The following is a 15035-nucleotide window of genomic DNA, read 5'->3' on the forward strand; positions in this document are numbered from 1 at the left end:
AAAGTTGGAATAATTACCACTTTATTACTATGTATAATCAGCAATGTTAATATTATATTATAATATGTCATATGCATAAATATCCAATTAACATTTTAATTTGCAGTGGCCAAAAATAACTATCTGAAAGGCTGCCACCTCTACAATAAATTATTTAGTTTGAATTAAAACCCTCTATTGAAACCCTCCCATCACAAAACGGTTCTAGTTGGAACCTTTACACAGGGGTTCCTTTGAAGACCATTCTCAGAGAGTTTCCTCAAGGAACACATTTGAACTGGAACGGTTCTGCCAGTGTGATAACCCAAAGGGTTCTTCCAGCCACCTTTACTTCTAAGAGTGTGGTGCTTTCCAAGACCCTGGTATTTATTTGCCTACAGAACAGCACAGGGAACTGCCCCTACCAACTGTCAGTCTATGCTGAAACCCGACACCCCAACCTGACCACTCCATTCTGTCACCTCTGGTCTCTTGTCCCTCCCATTATTATTGTCCATTAGTCTTTGTATCACAACTGATTCTTAATTCCTTTCTTTAAATTTGGGGGAAACGTGTGTATTAGTTTGTATTGTTAGGTATTACTGCACTGTTGGAGCTAGAAACAAGAATTTCGCTGCAACTGCGACAACATCTGCAAAATATGTGTAATAATGACATTTTATTTGATTCATGCTTAAAAAGCTCATGCTCAACAAGCTCACACTAACTAATATGATTGGTAGTTGTTTTTATTTTTCTTCATGATGCCTTTGTCTCTCACACACCGGGTACATGTCTGTTTCCACTCATCCATAGGAGATGAGGAGTCCAAAAGAAGAGAGCTTTCCCAGTCTATTTGGGTAATCCTGTCTTTGTACGGCCTTAATGAGATGTAAATCCACGTCCTAAAGTGATTTGCTTTCCCGTGTTTGAAATAATTATACCGACTCTGTCTTGACTGAAAACCTCTTTAGTTTCATTTGGAACATGACTTTTGTGTTGTCGTGGCAGAAATGTGTCTCGTTGTGACCGACTAAATGCGCCTGCTCTGTTTGTTTTCCTCTGTTGACAGTCCGAGCATTTGGAGAAGTGAATTAGGGCCGTAGTATCCTGGGGAGATACTGTGGTTGTTAGGTGGTGATGAGGATTCATGGCTGGTAAACAACCAAGAAGGAATAAAGATGTATTTACCATGAACTCTTATCCAGAGCAACTAAATCCACCTGCTCTGTTTGTAGTGAATATGTTTTAATACTGGTCCCCCATGGGAATCAAACCCACAACCCTGGTGTTTAATGCATAATGCTCTACCAACTGAGCTACATGGGAGACTATGCTAGAACAAGTTGCATGACATTTCAGTGGATTTTAAAAGATAATCATTGCGTTTCACACAATCAAATAAAAATGATATTGCCAAATGAAGTCATTGTTGTGAAGAATCCAGATAATGTAAAAATTCTCATTCCACTAGACGTATAATAAATATGAACATTTTTGTAGACTCTTGTGTTTGATTTTACACAATAAAATGCAAAAGGAGAGGTCTCTCTCTCGTTCTGTCTTTCTGTCTCTCTCTCTCTTTTTTTTCTTTCTTTCTTTCTTGTTCTCTCTCTCTTGTTATCTCTCTCTCTTGCTCTCTCTCTCTGTCTAGTGTCTCCCCATCACAGCGTACAAAATGTGTGTGTCTCCCGTTAGGGATATGGAGTGTGTGTGGGCTGTGAATTGGTTCCGCACGGGGGCCGTATTAAATGTAACACGCATGGTCCAAAGTCGACGGGTTCCCTTTACACCTTGTGATTACGGGAACCAGGGAGGAGGAGAGGGGGTGTGCCCGACCGTGGCTTCAGAGATGTGCCCAGACAAGGACAAACCTCTGCCCGCCTCCTGCCCACCTAGGCCTAACCTTAACCCCAGGCCTGAAGAAGAAAGGCAGGCTAGTAGGCAGGCAGGCTTCACCTGTGGAACGGTTCAACTGGCTGACAACTGGGAGGGTAAAGAATTGTCTGACCCCTTTCTCCCTTCCTTTCTTCTCCACAGCTAGGGAGCAAGCCTCTGTCTGAAACACAATGTGACCAAACACACAGGTCCTGGTCTGAAACACGATGTGACCAAACACACAGGTCCTGGTCTGAAACACGATGTGACCAAACACACAGGTCCTGGTCTGAAACACCATGTGACCAAACACACAGGTCCTGGTCTGACAGACGATGTGACCAAACACACAAGTCCTGGTCTGAAACACCATGTGACCAAACACACAGGTCCTGGTCTGAAACACGATGTGACCAAACACACAGGTCCTGGTCTGAAACACGATGTGACCAAACACACAGGTCCTGGTCTGAAACACGATGTGACCAAACACACAGGTCCTGGTCTGAAACACGATGTGACCAAACACACAGGTCCTGGTCTGAAACACGATGTGACCAAACACACAGGTCCTGGTCTGAAACACGATGTGACCAAACACACAGGTCCTGGTCTGAAACACGATGTGGCCAAACATACTCCTGGAACAAAGTTGTAGCAGGATGCTGTAAAGTTTGGTTCAGACAGGCTGGGTCAAGGAGAAGGATAAGAGGTACTTCTACTACAGTGCCTTGCGAAAGTATTCGGCCCCCTTGAACTTTGCAACCTTTTGCCACATTTCAGGCTTCAAACATAAAGATATAAAACTGTATTTTTTTGTGAAGAATCAACAACAAGTGGGACACAATCATAAAGTGGAACGACATTTATTGGATATTTCAAACTTTTTTAACAAATCAAAAACTTAAAAATTGGGCGTGCAAAATTATTCAGCCCCTTTACTTTCAGTGCAGCAAACTCTCTCCAGAAGTTCAGTGAGGATCTCTGAATGATCCAATGTTGACCTAAATGACTAATGATGATAAATACAATCCACCTGTGTGTAATCAAGTCTCCGTATAAATGCACCTGCACTGTGATAGTCTCAGAGGTCCGTTAAAAGCGCAGAGAGCATCATGAAGAACAAGGAACACACCAGGCAGGTCCAAGATACTGTTGTGAAGAAGTTTAAAGCCGGATTTGGATACAAAAAGATTTCCCAAGCTTTAAACATCCCAAGGAGCACTGTGCAAGCGATAATATTGAAATGGAAGGAGTATCAGACCACTGGAAATCTACCAAGACCTGGCCGTCCCTCTAAACTTTCAGCTCATACAAGGAGAAGACTGATCAGAGATGCAGCCAAGAGGCCCATGATCACTCTGGATGAACTGCAGAGATCTACAGCTGAGGTGGGAGACTCTGTCCATAGGACAACAATCAGTCGTATATTGCACAAATCTGGCCTTTATGGAAGAGTGGCAAGGAGAAAGCCATTTCTTAAAGATATCCATAAAAAGTGTTGTTTTAAGTTTGCCACAAGCCACCTGGGAGACACACTAAACATGTGGAAGAAGGTGCTCTGGTCAGATGAAACCAAAATTGAACTTTTTGGCAACAATGCAAAACGTTATGTTTGGCGTAAAAGCAACACAGCTGAACACACCATCCCCACTGTCAAACATGGTGGTGGCAGCATCATGGTTTGGGCCTGCTTTTCTTCAGCAGGGACAGGGAAGATGGTTAAAATTGATGGGAAGATGGATGGAGCCAAATACAGGACCATTCTGGAAGAAAACCTGATGGAGTCTGCAAAAGACCTGAGATTTGTCTTCCGACAAGACAATGATCCAAAACATAAAGCAAAATCTACAATGGAATGGTTCAAAAATAAACATATCCAGGTGTTAGAATGGCCAAGTCAAAGTCCAGACCTGAATCCAATCGAGAATCTGTGGAAAGAACTGAAAACTGCTGTTCACAAATGCTCTCCATCCAACCTCACTGAGTTCGAGCTGTTTTGCAAGGAGGAATGGGAAAAAATGTCAGTCTCTCGATGTGCAAAACTGATAGAGACATACCCCAAGCGACTTACAGCTGTAATCGCAGCAAAAGGTGGCGCTACAAGGTATTAACTTAAGGGGGCTGAATAATTTTGCACGCCCAATTTTTCAGTTTTTGATTTGTTAAAAAAGTTTGAAATATCCAATAAATGTCATTCCACTTCATGATTGTGTCCCACTTGTTGTTGATTCTTCACAAAAAAATACAGTTTTATATCTTTATGTTTGAAGCCTGAAATGTGGCAAAAGGTCGCAAAGTTCAAGGGGGCCGAATACTTTCGCAAGGCACTGTATATGTGGAAAACAGTGGGAGAGATGGGCATGGACATGAAGTCAACATAAACACACAACTCCCCTGGGGTGAAAGGGTGAGGAATGGATGGGTGAAGGGTGAGAGAAAGAGAGGATATGGAGAGAAGAGATGAAGAGGTCAGTGGTTGAAGCAGATGAATGAAGTTATGAGGTGATTCTGTGGAGTGAGAGAAAGGGAAGATATGATGAGTAGAGAGAAAGAGAAGATATGTTGAGTAGAGAGAAAGTCAAGATATGATGAGTAGAGAGACAGGGAAGATATGTTGAGTAGAGAGAAAGAGAAGATATGTTGAGTAGAGAGAAAGTCAAGATATGATGAGTAGAGAGAAAGAGAAGATATGTTGAGTAGAGAGAAAGTCAAGATATGATGAGTAGAGAGAAAGAGAAGATATGATGAGGAAAGAGAAGATATGTTGAGGAAAGAGAAGATATGATGAGGAAAGAGGAAGAGAAGATATGATGAGTAAATAGGAGATATGGTGAGGAAAGAGGAAGAGAAGACATGATGAGTAAATAGGAGATATGGTGAGGAAAGAGGAAGAGAAGATATGATGAGGAAAGAGGAAGAGAAGATATGATTAAGAAAAAGGAAGAGAAGATATGATGAGGAAAGAGGAAGAGAAGATATGATGAGGAAAGAGGAAGAGAAGACAAGATGAGTAAATAGGAGATATGGTGAGGAAAGAGGAAGAGAAGATATGATGAGGAAAGAGGAAGAGAAGATATGATGAGTAAATAGGAGATATGGTGAGGAAAGAGGAAGAGAAGACATGATGAGTAAATAGGAGATATGGTGAGGAAAGAGGAAGAGAAGACATGATGAGTAAATAGGAGATATGGTGAGGAAAGAGGAAGAGAAGATATGATGAGTAAATAGGAGATATGGTGAGGAAAGAGGAAGAGAAGACATGATGAGTAAATAGGAGATATGGTGAGGAAAGAGGAAGAGAAGACATGATGAGTAAATAGGAGATATGGTGAGGAAAGAGGAAGAGAAGATATGATGAGGAAAGAGGAAGAGAAGATATGATGAGTAAATAGGAAATATGGTGAGGAAAGAGAAAGAGAAGATATGGCAAGGAAAGAGGAAGAGAAGATATGAGGTGGAGAGAGGCTGCTTGGATGCGTGGGGGGCGGGGGGGGGGGGGGTGTTTGAGTGTGTGTGTTTATGTGTGTGTGCATGTGCATGTCTGTTGGGTGAAGAGCACAGAAACATGCACACGCAAGCCCCCCCCCCCCCACACACGCACGTACAGGCAGACTGTTCGGAAAATTCTCATGTGATCCAGTGTCCCTATGAACTTACGTGACTGTGTTACTAGCCCATAAGATAAAGGAAGGCAATTACAGTTTAGACTTCAATTGTTTAATAGAGATTATCCCTTTCCTTTGCTCCTTTGAGTCTGAACCTTTGTTCCCTGTGACAAATACACCACTACTGATACAGTCTCTGAGCAACACCATATAGCTCACACACCAACTGTCAGTCAGATACCTGCTCACAGAAAGAGAGAGAGAGAGAGAGACAGAGACAGAGATAGAGACAGAGAGAGATTGGTATGTACATAGTCAGTGGTAGGCTTCGAGGGGACTCCTATGATAGGTACACCTATTGCTCATCTCTTGGCAGTAGTACTGAAGACTACTTTATCACTGACCTCTACCCAGAGTCTCTCAGAGAGTTCACAGTCAGCCCACTGACACCCCTATCAGATCCCAGCAAAATCACAGTCTACGTGAAAAGAGCAATACTCAATCATGAGGCATCAAAGCCAAAGGAACTGAGTGTCATTAAGAAATGCTATAGATGGAAGGAATGTAGTGTGGAAACCTACCAAAAAACAATTAGGGAACAACAAATTCAATCCCTTATTGACAACTTCCTAGACAAAATGTTCCACTGTAAAACTGAAGGTGTAAACTTCACAGTAGAAAATCTAAACAGTATATTTGACCTCTCAGCTTCCCTATCAAATCTAAAACATTCAAATAGAAAACCGAAGACAATGAATGACAAATAGTCTGAGGAAGAATGTAAAAAGGAAGAAACTGAGAAACCTGTCCAACCAAAAACATAGAGACCCAGAAAACCTGAATCTACGCCTTCACTAAGGTTGAATTCTAATTCAATTCAGAAATACACTACATAAAAAGAAGGAACAGCACGTCAGAAATCAGCTCAATGTAATTGAAGAATCCATAGACTTATAGGGCCAAAAAGATTGGAGAAGTGGTTTACCCATACATCTCCATTTTGGATAGATAATTCTTTGTGGTGTTATTTGTTTAGTGTTTTCCAATTTTCCCAGAAGTGGCTTTAACTAGGTACTGGACATTAATGAGTAATATACTCGGAAGCAGTGGGTGGTGTGCGCACATCCAAAGCCTCACTCCGCTGGTTTTGTTTTGGGTCGGCCACTGGAATCAGTTCAAATTCCCTGAGAGGTTTGAGACAAAGTATCCGCTTTGGGAAAGTTGTATTCCTGGTTGTTGTGCTGGTAAGTTGACGTCTCTCTGATTTCCAAAAGTTATTCCCGGCTGTATGTAATAGCACTTAAGGTTTTCTGGGCAAAAAAAACTAAATACTGCACAGTTTCCTAAGGACTTGAAGCGAAGCTGCCATCTCTATCGGTGCATCTTACTCGAACAGCGGTGACACCGGTCATAATACCTAAACTGGAGATAGATGTGAATACTATGAATATGCCTTATTAGAATATAATTAGATCAGCTGATATGTCTTACAGCTGAGAGAAGAGGGGGATGACAGATGGAGAGAGGGAGTGAATGAAAATAATGTGGAAAGAGAGGGAGAGTGTGAAGAGAGAGAGAGAGAGAGAGAGAGAGAGAGAGAGAGAGAGAGAGAAGTAAAGAGCGAGAGAGAAGTAAAGTAAAGAACTAGATTGTAGGAAATGCATGATAGAGGAGTAGAAAGAGGGAGTGAGAGAGATGAAAGACAGAGACACAGGGAGGAAGTTCATTTGGAGATTGTGGGCAATAAAACGACCAGTCACCCACGACACGCAGCAGCCGCACGCCCTTCCGGACAAACAGTATTGTGGGTGTGGAAGGGCGATGGAATTTCAAAGGCTTTCTGCCCGGCCGCCCAGTTGATTTGCATTCAACGATAGAGACGCACTCACACACATAGACACACACACATGGCTTCAGGGGCACTGGATGCGGTCAACAGCCCTAATTAAGACAATCCTCTCCAAAATTCCTGACATTTAAAGAGAGAAAGAAATAGAGAGATGCAGAAAGAGAGAGAGGGAGAAGAAAGAGAGATGCCAAAAAAGAGAGGGGGAGAGAGAGAGGGAGATAGCCGAACAGGAACACGCTGGCCCACTAAAACCCAGCTCTCAACATTACTTTTTGGAGATGTTATTTTTCGCTTTACGATTCCTATAATTATGATATTAGAGAGGAGCGAGCGATAGGGTCCTGATGCGATTGTTCTCCAGTTTCCCTTTTATTGCGGAGAATCATAGATAGAGAGAGAGGGGGACTCGTCAATGAGTCATTTTCCTTTCTTTTACAGCGGCATAAATTTAACGGGGGAATATGTGGGGAGAAATCCTTTTAGTGGGTGATTTATGGGCGTCTGATGGTGGAATCATAGATCACGGCGGCCACGGCAGACACTGATGGGCCGGATGAGGACCACTAATGCCCACAGAACAAAATGTAACCAATCTGTGGAGGCCCTCAACCATGCAATAGGCTTAATAGAAACTCCCAAACTGTCTGCCTGTCACTGCTGACGACTGGGAGAGAGGGAAGGGGGAGGGAGAGGTGATAGAGAGGGGACTGACTATAGAAGGAGGTTATACATATACCTGTTGTGAAAGGAGAGAGAGCGAGACAGAGAGTGAGAGGGAGAGAGAGAGAAATGCCCAGGTGTATACCTGACTGCTATGTCGCTCGCTCGCAGAGTGGACTCCAAATGCCAAGCTAAAAAAGACAGGAATAGAAGGGATAAATACATAATAAACAATAACAAAGTGACACACACACCAGAGGAGCATTAATCAGAGCTAGGCTGATGGAGACAGTGACACACACACCAGAGGAGCATTAATCAGAGCTAGGCTGATGGAGACAGTGACACACACACCAGAGGAGCATTAATCAGAGCTAGGCTGATGGAGACAGTGACACACACACCAGAGGAGCATTAATCAGAGCTAGGCTGATGGAGACAGTGACACACACACCAGAGGAGCATTAATCAGAGCTAGGCTGATGGAGACAGTGACACACACACCAGAGGAGCATTAATCAGAGCTAGGCTGATGGAGACAGTGACACACACACCAGAGGAGCATTAATCAGAGCTAGGCTGATGGAGACAGTGACACACACACCAGCGGAGCATTAATCAGAGCTAGGCTGATGGAGACAGTGACACACACACCAGAGGAGCATTAATCAGAGCTAGGCTGATGGAGACAGTGGCACACACACCAGAGGAGCATTAATCAGAGCTAGGCTGATGGAGACAGTGACACACACACCAGAGGAGCATTAATCAGAGCTAGGCTGATGGAGACAGTGGCACACACACCAGAGGAGCATTAATCAGAGCTAGGCTGATGGAGACAGTGACACACACACCAGAGGAGCATTAATCAGAGCTAGGCTGATGGAGACAGTGACACACACACCAGAGGAGCATTAATCAGAGCTAGGCTGATGGAGACAGTGACACACACACCAGAGGAGCATTAATCAGAGCTAGGCTGATGGAGACAGTGACACACACACCAGAGGAGCATTAATCAGAGCTAGGCTGATGGAGACAGTGACACACACACCAGAGGAGCATTAATCAGAGCTAGGCTGATGGAGACAGTGACACACACACCAGAGGAGCATTAATCAGAGCTAGGCTGATGGAGACAGTGACACACACACCAGAGGAGCATTAATCAGAGCTAGGCTGATGGAGACAGTGACACACAAGGATGCTACCAGTCCTGTTTTTATCAAAAATAAACAATATTATCTGACAGCACCTCAAAGTTGAAGCTTTGTTGTAAACTATAAAATGTCATCTAGACGAAGAGTAAAAAATAGTATTTCATTTTAGGATGTGAAATCTCTCCTGAGCCTCGTATAAACACCTCATCAGAGGTCACTTAAAAAACAGCTGAAGAAAGTCATTATGGTAGAGGCTAGCAAAAGGAAGTGAGACTAACAAATCACTGTCAGATACACTATATATACAGCAGTATATGGACACCCCTTCAAATAGTGAATTTGTATATTTCAGCCACACCATTTGATGATAGGTGTATAAAATCGAGCACGCAGCCATGCAATCTCCATAGACAAACATTGGCAGTAGAATGGTCTTACTGAAGAGCTCAGTGGCTTTTATCGTGGCACCGTCATAGGATACCACCACCAAATAGCCCTGCTAGAGCTGCCCCAGTCAACTGAAAAGGCTGTTATTGTCATGTGGAAACATCTAGGAGCAACAACGGCTCAGCCACAAAGTGGTAGGCCATACAAGATCACAGAACAGAACCACGAGTAGCGCGTACAAATCGTCTGTCCTCGGTTGCAACACTCACTGCCTCTGGAAGCAACGTCAGCACAATAATTGTTCGTTGGGAGCTTCATGAAATGGGTTTCCTTGGCCGAGCATCTGCACACAGGCCTAACATCACCATGCGCAAAACCAAGCATCGGCTGGAGTGGTGTAAAGCTCGCCGCCATTGCACTCTTGAGCAGTGGAAACGCGTACTCTGGAGTGATGAATCACACTTTACCATCTGGCAGTCAGACGGATGAATCTGGGTTTGGCGGATGCCAGGAGAACACTACCTGCCCAAATGCATAGTGCCAACTCTAAAGTTAGAAAAGGAGAAATAATGGTCCCTTGGCTGTTTTTCATGGTTTGGGCTAGGCCCCTTAGTTCCAGTGAAGGGAAATCTTAACTCAACAGCATACAATGACATTCGAGACGATTCTGTGCCTCCAATTTTGTGTCAACAGTTTGGGGAAGGCCCTTTCCTGTTTCAGCATGACAATGCACACATGCACAAAGCCAGGTCCATACATAAATGGTTTGTCAAGATCAGTGTGGAAGAACATGACTGGCCTGCACAGAGCCCTGACATCAACCCTATCGAAAACCTTTGGGATGAATTGGATGCCGTCTGCGAGCCAGGCCAAATCGCCCAACATCAGTGCCCAACCTCACTAATGTTGTTGTGGCTGAATGGAAGCAAGTCCTCGCAGCAATGTTCCAATATCTAGTGGGAAAAATTCCCAGAAGAGAAGAGGCTGTTATAGCAGCAACAGGGGGACAAACTCATGATTTGGTGTCCACATACTTTTGGTCATATACAGTGCCTTGCAAAAGTATTCAACCACCTTGGCGTTTTTCCTATTTTGTTGCATTACAACCTGTAATTGAAATTGATTTTTATTTGAATTTCATGTAATGGACATACACAAATTGGTGAAGTGGAATGAAAAAAATTACTTGTTTAAAAAAAAAAAAAAGATTTGGAAAAGTTGTACATGCATATTTATTCACCCCCTTTGCTATGAAACTCAATCCAATTGAGAATCTGTGGTATGACTTAAAGATTGCTGTACACCAGGGGAATCCATCCAACTTGAAGGAGCTGGAGCAGTTTTGCCTTGAAGAATGGGCAAAAATCCCAGTGGCTAGATGTGCCAAGCTTATAGAGACATACCCCAAGACACTTGCAGTTGTAATTGCTGCAAAAGGTGGCTCAACAAAGTATTGACTTTGGGAGGGTGAAAAGTTATACACGCTTTTCTGTTTTTCTGTCTTATTTCTTGTTTGTTTCACAATAAAACATATTTTGCATCTTCAAAGTGGTAGGCATGTTGTGTAAATCAAATTATATAAACACCCCAAAAATCTATTTTAATTCCAGGTTGCATGGCAACAAAATAGGAAAAATGCCAAGGGGGATGAATACTTTCACAAGCCACTGTATGTTTTCAGTGGTAAGTCTTGTGTAAAAAGACATCCAATGTCATTGATAGACTGCACACACACACACACACACACACACACACACACACACACACACACACACACACACACACACACACACACACACACACACACACACACACACACACACACACACACACACACACACAAGGTGAACACTTTAATCACCTTGATGTGTTCCATGGCTGTGGTCCACACAATAGAACACCTCAGCACAATGTATTTATCATAAAACATAAAAACCAAACCAGTTTGACCTCTTCCTCTCCTTCTTCCCTCCATCTCTTCCCCCTCCCTACCTCCCTCCCTCCCTACCTCCCTCCCTCCCTCCCTCCCTCCCTCTGTCCCCTGGTTAAAGAGAGTAATTCTAGTTCCATTAAGGAGAATATGCAGTGCTTCACTTTGGGGAGAGAGGAGGCCAGGGGTTCACTCGTCTGCATTCAGAGTGAAAGAGTCTCTCGCTTCACTCGTTTAACAGCCGCCCACCACACTCACCCCTCAGGAAAGGTTAAACACCTGCCCCTATACCTAGAGGGACGGAGAGAGGGAGGGAGGGAGCTAAATAGATTGTTTCAAATAGCCAGGGTTCAGGCCATGCACATGAGACTAGTTTGATGAAAGAGAAAGGGTGCAGAGATACAACCCAGTCTCTCATTAGTTAGGTACTATATGCACAAATAAGCACAATGTTTTCATGTACTAATAGCATAAACGTATGTCGCATCAAACTCAATAACCCCTGATATCTCTGATGCCACACCCCTTCTAAATCCCTTTAAACTCAATAACCCCAGATATCTCTGATGCCACACCCCTTCTAAATCCCTTTAAACTCAAAAACACCAGATATTTCTGATGCCACACCCCTTCTAAATCCCTTTAAACTCAATAACAGCAGATATCTCTGATACCACACCCCTTCTAAATCCCTTTAAACTCAATAACCCCAGATATCTCTGATGCCACACCCCTTCTAAATCCCTTTAAACTCAATAACACCAAATATCTCTGATGACACTCCTCTTCTAAATCCCTTCAAACTCAATAACACCAGATATCTCTTATGCCACACCCCTTCTAAATCCCTTTAAACTCGATGCACTCTGAGTTTGTGCTATTAGTACAAATAATCATAACTGCTAATTCTTTTACAGTAAGAACGTGAAGTTATTGGACAATAAATTACAATAATCTAGTATGTTCTGTATTTCGGCCCGCATAATTCTGAACTCTTATTTCAATCCGTTAGGTAAATTGGTTTATCTTGTAGACAGGAAGTGATATTTATTCGCTCTGGCCAACAGTATCTTGTATGCTAATGTTAGCTTTTTGGGTCCCACCGGTTGCAACCCCAGTGAATTATGAATTACATTAATCATGTAAAAAGACAATGAATAATATCAATCAAGTAAGAACATGGAAATACTTTTTTGACAATTAATGAGCTATTTATTTCATGATTTAAAAGTGTCTGGCATTGAGTGACGGACTGTGAAACGTAATCTCCCATAATTCCGTAGCACCGGAACTGACGTTTTATCATTTGTACCGGAACTGACCGTTGTGTTCGTTCTTCTTATAACAGTTAGCAGTCTGCAGTCTATCACAGTGCCATCCGTTTTGTCACCAAAGCCACATATACTACCCACCACTGCGACCTGTACGCTCTCGTTGACTGGCCCTCGCTTCATACTCGTCGCCAAACCCACCGGCTACAGGTTATCTACAAGTCTCTGCTAGGTAAAGCCCCGCCCTATCTCAGCTCGCTGGTCACCATAGCAGCACCCACTCATAGCACACGCTCCAGCAGGTATATCTCACTGGTCACCCCCAAAGCCAATTCTTCCTTTGGTCACCTTTCCTTCCAGTTCTCTGCTGCCACTGACTGGAACGAACTGCAAAAATCATCTGAGATTCCCATCTCCCTCATCTTCCTCATCTCCCTCACCAGCTGTCAGAGCAGCTCACAGATCACTGCACCTGTTCATAGCCCATCTGTATGCAGCCCATCTATCTACCTCATCCCCATACTGTATTTATTTATTTAGCTCCTTTTGCAACACAGTATCTCTACTTGCACATCCATCTTTTGCACATCTACCATTCCAGTGTTAAATTGCCATATTGTAATTACTTCGCCACCATGGCCTATTTATTGCCTTAACTCCCTTAGTTGACCTTATTTGCACTCACTGTATATAGACTTTTTTTTTTACTGTATTATTGACTGTATGTTTTGTTCATTCCATGTGTAACTCTGTGTTGTTGTATGTGTCGAACTGCTTTGCTTTATCTTGGCCAGGTCGCAATTGTAAATGAGAACATGTTCTCAACTGGCCTACCTGGTTAAATAAAGGTGAAATAAAACAAATAAAAACAGTGGTTGTGCTGAATACCGCAACAAAAACAATTTCTCTGCATAGAACACATAACATATAACAGAAGAAACGTTGTTGCATTTTAATGAGATCTTTGATAGCGTAGCTAGTGTATTTCCGGTCTGTGTGTGTCCCATTCAAATATGATTACATATCTACACAGGTGTCTGCACATTTTAAACTGTAATTCTCTTTTTTCTGTCTGTATACCAATTGTGTAAATATGAATATACAAATCTAGTTCATAAATAATAATACCAGTTTTGTTCACACCTGAGATGGTGCTGAATTAAAGCAGATAAATAACAAACACATTTGAGTGTTAATTGCTAACTGTGGAGGCTTTGCCTTGTGCTTTTACACAACACAACACAGTTCCCACAATAATGAAAATCATCCATCCACAATGTGAACTACTGTATATATTTGATTGTGTCTCATAGTATATGATCACACATTTTGGTAATGTTTTTCTACATTAACGTACTGTAATGTTTATGTTCAACCAAATAGAGAAATAAGCTTGAGCAAAGAGTGGGATGCGGTATGGGCGGCATTTGAGGAGGCTCTTCCAGAAAGCTATTATAATTTCAACATGTAGCTTGTAAGTGATATTTCTTCCCATTTCCCCTGTATATTTTTAGGGCAGTTGAATTGTGGGTACATACCACAATGTTGTTTGGTTGTAATTGTAATCAAAGACAGATTCCCATTCTATGTTTGATTTGAATAAGTACTTTAGGATCAGAAGGAGCGAGCTGCAAAGTGACAGTCACCTGCTCCTGCCACTAGCCTTGCCCCTGTCCAATGGATAGAGAGGGACAGCAAAGGCAACATCACCAAAGACCTGGACTAAACAGTTCAAAGAAGATCTCAAGACATGTTAAGTTTTATGTACCTTTTCAGTTTTGTGTTTGTTTATGCATGTAAAGTGTAAAAAAAAAATCTAAATGGATAACATATGCCAGTCCTGGCTGCCTCATGTTAATTGTATATTATTGTCATCAAAAGTCACAGTGGAGGACATTGACCTTACCGGAACCGGTGACCATATTGCAGCTAATGGCTGGGTGAGCACCGCCTGAAATAAAGCTTGACCCTGGTGGCATCTGACCCTAAAAAGGCTTTCCCAACCCTCTCCACTGGCCCCCCACATATTTTTTAACCCTAAATTGACACACCTGATTAAATTAGTCAAAAACTTGGTGATTCGTTGACTAATTGAACCATGTCTGTCAGTTAAGAGTTAAAACAAGAATGTGAAAAGTCTGGAGGGGACGGGGAAAGGTTGGGGAAACCCTGCCCTAAAGGAACACCAAGGGAGATGCCAGGAGTGAGATCTCCCTCGGGATTTCTTCATAGAGGATCGCTAGGATCGCTACACTACTCCCTCGGTTCAGAAACAACCTGTGCTTCTCTATCACACATCCCTCATACACTATC

Source organism: Oncorhynchus clarkii, chromosome 19 (assembly GCF_045791955.1).
Source record: "Oncorhynchus clarkii lewisi isolate Uvic-CL-2024 chromosome 19, UVic_Ocla_1.0, whole genome shotgun sequence".
Lineage (NCBI taxonomy): Eukaryota > Metazoa > Chordata > Actinopteri > Salmoniformes > Salmonidae > Oncorhynchus > Oncorhynchus clarkii.